General features: G+C 43.0%; 1 pseudogene; it reads left to right on the top strand.

Annotated features, from left to right (window-relative positions):
* Positions 1 to 1,726: 1,726 nt before the first annotated feature.
* Positions 1,727 to 1,845, top strand: LOC134892090 (5S ribosomal RNA; annotated as a pseudogene).
* Positions 1,846 to 7,279: the final 5,434 nt, after the last annotated feature.

Genomic DNA, 7,279 nt, shown 5'->3' with positions numbered 1-7,279 from the left:
CCAGCATATGGGCCCTCATTCCGAGTTGATCGCAGCAGTTCATCGCATCGCAAAACGGCGAAAATCCGCCAACTGCGCATGCGCAACAGCTAGACTGCGCATGCGCAAAGGGAGCGATACGACGCTTGAGCAAAATTATGAACTGAAAATCTGCTCGTACTACACCACCGAAAACAGGGAGTGACGGAGGCGTGACAGAGGCACGGCTTCGCTATCTAACGAAATGGGCGTGAAAGTGGGTGGCTAGTGTGGGAGTATGCAACCAGCAGTAGGCGTGTTTTGAGCAGAAATGCGTATACGATGGTAAATGTACACAACAAATGTTCGCTATCCTGTCGCAGCCGAGGAGTAAGTCTGCAGTTACTCTGCACTTGCGAAGTACTGTTACTAGTGTGTCTGCCCTAATTAGCAATTATTATGCCAATGAATTCACCTGTTGTCCAATTACTTAGCAAACACTGCTCAGCCAAAATACTACAAACATGTCTACTACAAACAGCAATTGTCTGGACACATAACATTTTTATTGTTAGCACCTACACATCTGACATGCTCCCAAATAATCTTGTTTTTATTTTATTTTTGCAAAATAAACATTGATGTTAAATGCATGTTGTAATTATTTATTTAATAGTAGTAAATGCAATCAAGTGTGAATAAACCAACTTATAAACTACATCAGCTAAATCTTATCGACATAGACATATTCCTTTGTACATACCAAATAACATGAACCACATAATGCAGGCTACACTTAATGTTACTTAATAAAATTAATTTAATTTTTTTTGGGAATATGTGTCCATATCTAATATTAGGTAATGTTGCCCCTAGTAACCCCAGGTCCTATTTTTTAATTTTTAATTATATGCCCAGTTAAGTGTTGCGCAAGGCATACCTGTTTAAATTTTTAATATGCAATGTTTGTCTAAATATTATGATTGTTCCCTTGTTCCACAAATGTCTATATGCCATGCATCTGTTTACATTACAAATGAGTTAACAGAAATTTGGTTTGGTTCCGCACAGGAAAAATGTGGTAATGATGAACATAGATTAATACACAGATTGTAGAAAACTGTTCAGGGAATGACCAACGATACTAAGTTTAAATTTAAAGATTCTTAATGAAGTAATCTAAATAATTATTTGAGTTGGTGGTGCTCCCAGAGTCAGTAATGGTTAAGCAAAGAGAAGAAAAAAGAAAGACTCTGTGTTGGGGCACGCTTAGAAATTTGAAATAAGTTTATTAAAACTTAACATTTAATTAATAACGAATAAAAGTAATGAGGAGTTTGATACAAAAAAATTGTTCAAGAACACAAAGTAAACATATATATTGACAGAAATCAGGATAAGCCGGATACAAAATTATGGGCACCTGTGGTGAAAAATATACTGAAAAACATAAAAAATTACAAAAAATTAATATTATTAAGGTGCCTGAGTTAATCAAAATTCAAAATTGGAGTAGAGGTAAATGATATGTACATATAATCACCGCAGTGATAATTGTAGGTAAGCACCTAGTCTAAAACCTCATGAGAATAGATGAGAGGCACAAAGGTTCATAATTGAAATGTCAAATGACTGAGGGTAATCACCTGGTAGAGATTCTGTTTGCTAAAAGGCTAGATCCTTATAGATAACAAAGCATTTAAGATAAAAGTATGATTATTAAAGATACAAAAGAGCATTGATAAATAAGCCTAGGTACTGTAGTGTTTATTACTGCCATATTTCAGCAGCAACGCCCAATCTCATCCGACCTTGGAAGCTAAGCGCTGACAAGCCTGATCAGTACCTAGTAGGGTGACCTCTTGGGAATATCAGGTGCAGTAAGATTGTGACCTCTGATCACAAACAGCAGAAGTGTTAGAGCAACTTCTGAAACTTACCTATTCCTTATCCAACTTTCCCACAAACCTTCTATTTATCTACAATTGGCTTTGCCTTTAGGCTTATTTATCAATGCTCTTTTGTATCTTTAATAATCATACTTTTATCTTAAATGCTTTGTTATCTATAAGGATTTAGCCTTTTAGCAAACAGAATCTCTACCAGGTGATTACCCTCAGTCATTTGACATTTCAATTATGAACCTTTGTGCCTCTCATCTATTCTCATGAGGTTTTAGACTAGGTGCTTACCTACAATTATCACTGCGGTGATTATATGTACATATCATTTACCTCTACTCCAATTTTGAATTTTGATTAACTCAGGCACCTTAATAATATTAATTTTTTGTAATTTTTTATGTTTTTCAGTATATTTTTCACCACAGGTGCCCATAATTTTGTATCAGGCTTATCCTGATTTCTGTCAATATATATGTTTACTTTGTGTTCTTGAACAATTTTTTTGTATCAAACTCCTCATTACTTTTATTCGTTATTAATTAAATGTTAAGTTTTAATAAACTTATTTCAAATTTCTAAGCGTGCCCCAACACAGTCTTTCTTTTTTCTTCTCTTTGCTTATACATTACAAATGACACAACATATGATCCTAAATGTCGAAAACTTTGTGACTTTGTGCAGCTGATTGTTATTGACAAATGTGTTGAGTACACAGATTGTAACAATTACTTTTCTATAAGTGTGTGTGTATGTGAGTGTGTGTGTGTGAGTGTGATTGTGAGTTTGTGTGTGAGTGTGATTGTGAGTGTGTGATTTTGAGTGAGTGTTTGTGTGTGTGTGTGTGTGTGTGTGTGTGTGTGTGTGTGTGTATGTGAGTGTGTGTGAGTGTAATTGTGAGTGTATGTATTGTTTTTCTTGTTCTTCCGCGGCTGCGAATTTCCGCTATTGCGAACTGTACCCACTGTCCTTCACAGCAATGCACACATCAATAAAGTTTATTAGATGACACCATAAATTTACAACCAATCACATGCCACCACACACTATAAATATAAGCCCATATATGGAAAACGCCATTGGCACCATGCGCGCAGCTGCATTTACTAGTGATGAGCGGGTTCGGTTCCTCGGAATCCGAACCCCCCCGAACTTCAGCCTTTTTACACGGGTCCGAGGCAGACTCGGATCTTCCCGCCTTGCTCGGTTAACCCGAGCGCGCCCGAACGTCATCATCCCGCTGTCGGATTCTCGCGAGGCTCGGATTCTATCGCGAGACTCGGATTCTATATAAGGAGCCGTGCGTCGCCGCCATTTTCACACGTGCATTGAGATTGATAGGGAGAGGACGTGGCTGGCGTCCTCTCCGTTTATAGAGAAGAGAGTAGAGAGTTAGAGACACCATTTACTAATTTTGGGGAGCATATTAGGACTGGAGTACTACTACTTGCTGATAGTGTGACCAGTGACCATTGACCACCAGTTTAATTAATCCGTTCTCTGCCTGAAAAAAAACGATACACAGTGTGACACAGTCACATACCATATCTGTGCTCAGCCTCAGTGTGCTGCATCATCATATGTAATACTGTATATCTGACTGTGCTGAGTGCTCACTGCTCACACAGCTTAATTGTGGGGGAGACTGGGGAGCAGTTAGAGCAGGAGTACATAAATAATATATTTTAAGTACAGTGCACACTTTTGCTGCCAGAGTGCCACACTGCCAGTGTGACTGACCAGTGACCACACTGACCACCAGTATATTGTGATTGTCTGCTTAGGACGGAGTACTACTTGCTGATAGTGTGACCAGTGACCAGTGACCACCACCAGTTTAATTAATCCGTTCTCTGCCTGAAAAAAAACGATACACAGTGTGACACAGTCACATACCATATCTGTACTCAGCCCAGTGTGCTGCATCATATGTAATACTGTATATCATTATCTGACTGTGCTGAGTGCTCACTGCTCACACAGCTTAATTGTGGGGGAGACTGGGGAGCAGTTATAGCAGGAGTACATATTTTAAGTACAGTGCACACTTTTGCTGCCAGAGTGCCACTGCCAGTGTGACTGACCAGTGACCACTGACCACCAGTATATTGTGATTGTCTGCTGACCACCAGTATATTGTGATTGTCTGCCTGAAAAAGTTAAACACTCGTCGTGTGGTGTTTTTATAAACGCATTCTGCAGACAGTGTCCAGCAGGTCCGTCATTACATAATATATACCTGTCCGGCTGCAGTACTAGTGTGATATATATATATTTTAATTTTATCTCATTATCATCCAGTCTATATTAGCAGCAGACACAGTACGGTAGTCCACGGCTGTAGCTACCTCTGTGTCGGCAGTCGCTCGTCCATCCATAATTGTATACCACCTACCCGTGGTTTTTTTTTTTTTATATCTTCTTGATACTAGTAGCTTACTTTAGGAGTCTGCAGTGCTGACAGACAGTGTCCAGCAGGTCCGTCATTACATAATATATACCTGTCCGGCTGCAGTACTAGTGTGATATATATATATATTTTAATTTGATCTCATTATCATCCAGTCTATATTAGCAGCAGACACAGTACGGTAGTCCACGGCTGTAGCTACCTCTGTGTCGGCAGTCGCTCGTCATCCATAAGTGTACTAGTATCCATCCACCTCCATTGTTTACCTGAGGTGCCTTTTAGTTGTGCCTATTAAAATATGGAGAACAAAAATGTTGAGGTTCCAAAAATAGGGAAAGATCAAGATCCACTTCCACCTCGTGCTGAAGCTGCTGCCACTAGTCATGGCCGAGACGATGAAATTCCATCAACGTCGTCTGCCAAGGCCGATGCCCAATGTCATAGTACAGAGCATGTAAAATCCAAAACACCAAATATCAGTAAAAAAAGGACTCCAAAATCTAAAATAAAATTGTCGGAGGAGAAGCATAAACTTGCCAATATGCCATTTACCACACGGAGTGGCAAGGAACGGCTGAGGCCCTGGCCTATGTTCATGGCTAGTGGTTCAGCTTCACATGAGGATGGAAGCACTCAGCCTCTCGCTAGAAAAATTAAAAGACTCAAGCTGGCAAAAGCACAGCAAAGAACTGTGCGTTCTTCGAAATCCCAAATCCACAAGGAGAGTCCAATTGTGTCGGTTGCGATGCCTGACCTTCCCAACACTGGACGTGAAGAGCATGCGCCTTCCACCATTTGCACGCCCCCTGCAAGTGCTGGAAGGAGCACCCGCAGTCCAGTTCCTGATAGTCAGATTGAAGATGTCAGTGTTGAAGTACACCAGGATGAGGAGGATATGGGTGTTGCTGGCGCTGGGGAGGAAATTGACAAGAAGGATTCTGATGGTGAGGTGGTTTGTTTAAGTCAGGCACCCGGGGAGACACCTGTTGTCCGTGGGAGGAATATGGCCATTGACATGCCTGGTGAAAATACCAAAAAAATTAGCTCTTCGGTGTGGAAGTATTTCAACAGAAATGCGGACAACATTTGTCAAGCCGTGTGTTGCCTTTGTCAAGCTGTAATAAGTAGGGGTAAGGACGTTAACCACCTCGGAACATCCTCCCTTATACGTCACCTGCAGCGCATTCATAATAAGTCAGTGACAAGTTCAAAAACTTTGGGCGACAGCGGAAGCAGTCCACTGACCAGTAAATCCCTTCCTCTTGTAACCAAGCTCACGCAAACCACCCCACCAACTCCCTCAGTGTCAATTTCCTCCTTCCCCAGGAATGCCAATAGTCCTGCAGGCCATGTCACTGGCAATTCTGACGAGTCCTCTCCTAACTGGGATTCCTCCGATGCATCCTTGCGTGTAACGCCTACTGCTGCTGGCGCTGCTGTTGTTGCTGCTGGGAGTCGATGGTCATCCCAGAGGGGAAGTCGTAAGACCACTTTTACTACTTCCACCAAGCAATTGACTGTCCAACAGTCCTTTGCGAGGAAGATGAAATATCACAGCAGTCATCCTGCTGCAAAGCGGATAACTGAGGCCTTGGCATCCTGGGTGGTGAGAAACGTGGTTCCGGTATCCATCATTACTGCAGAGCCAACTAGAGACTTGTTGGAGGTACTGTGTCCCCGGTACCAAATACCATCTAGGTTCCATTTCTCTAGGCAGGCGATACCGAAAATGTACACAGACCTCAGAAAAAGAGTTACCTAAAAAATGCAGCTGTACCCAATGTCCACTTAACCACGGACATGTGGACAAGTGGAGCAGGGCAGGGTCAGGACTATATGACTGTGACAGCCCACTGGGTAGATGTATGGACTCCCGCCGCAAGAACAGCAGCGGCGGCACCAGTAGCAGCATCTCGCAAACGCCAACTCTTTCCTAGGCAGGCTACGCTTTGTATCACCGGTTTCCAGAATACGCACACAGCTGAAAACCTCTTACGGCAACTGAGGAAGATCATCGCGGAATGGCTTACCCCAATTGGACTCTCCTGTGGATTTGTGGCATCGGACAACGCCAGCAATATTGTGTGTGCATTAAATCTGGGCAAATTCCAGCACGTCCCATGTTTTGCACATACCTTGAATTTGGTGGTGCAGAATTATTTAAAAAACGAGAGGGGCGTGCAAGAGATGCTGTCGGTGGCCAGAAGAATTGCGGGACACTTTCGGCGTACAGGCACCACGTACAGAAGACTGGAGCAACACCAAAAACGCCTGAACCTGCCCTGCCATCATCTGAAGCAAGAAGTGGTAACGAGGTGGAATTCAACCCTCTATATGCTTCAGAGGTTGGAGGAGCAGCAAAAGGCCATTCAAGCCTATACAACTGAGCATGATATAGGAGGTGGAATGCACCTGTCTCAAGCGCAGTGGAGAATGATTTCAACGTTGTGCAAGGTTCTGCAACCTTTTGAACTTGCCACACGTGAAGTCAGTTCAGACACTGCCAGCCTGAGTCAGGTCATTCCCCTCATCAGGCTTTTGCAGAAGAAGCTGGAGACATTGAAGGAGGAGCTAACACAGAGCGATTCCGCTAGGCATGTGGGACTTGTGGATGGAGCCCTTAATTCGCTTAACAAGGATTCACGGGTGGTCAATCTGTTGAAATCAGAGCACTACATTTTGGCCACCGTGCTCGATCCTAGATTTAAAACCTACCTTGGATCTCTCTTTCCGGCAGACACAAGTCTGCTGGGGTTCAAAGACCTGCTGGTGAGAAAATTGTCAAGTCAAGCGGAACGCGACCTGTCAACATCTCCTCCTTCACATTCTCCCGCAACTGGGGGTGCGAGGAAAAGGCTCAGAATTCCGAGCCCACCCGCTGGCGGTGATGCAGGGCAGTCTGGAGCGACTGCTGATGCTGACATCTGGTCCGGACTGAAGGACCTGCCAACGATTACGGACATGTCGTCTACTGGCACTGCATATGATTCTCTCCCCATTGAAAGAATGG

Source organism: Pseudophryne corroboree, chromosome 3 (assembly GCF_028390025.1).
Source record: "Pseudophryne corroboree isolate aPseCor3 chromosome 3, aPseCor3.hap2, whole genome shotgun sequence".
Lineage (NCBI taxonomy): Eukaryota > Metazoa > Chordata > Amphibia > Anura > Myobatrachidae > Pseudophryne > Pseudophryne corroboree.
The sequence above is the reverse complement of the archived record's forward strand: the minus strand, read 5'-3'. Positions and strand labels throughout refer to the sequence as shown.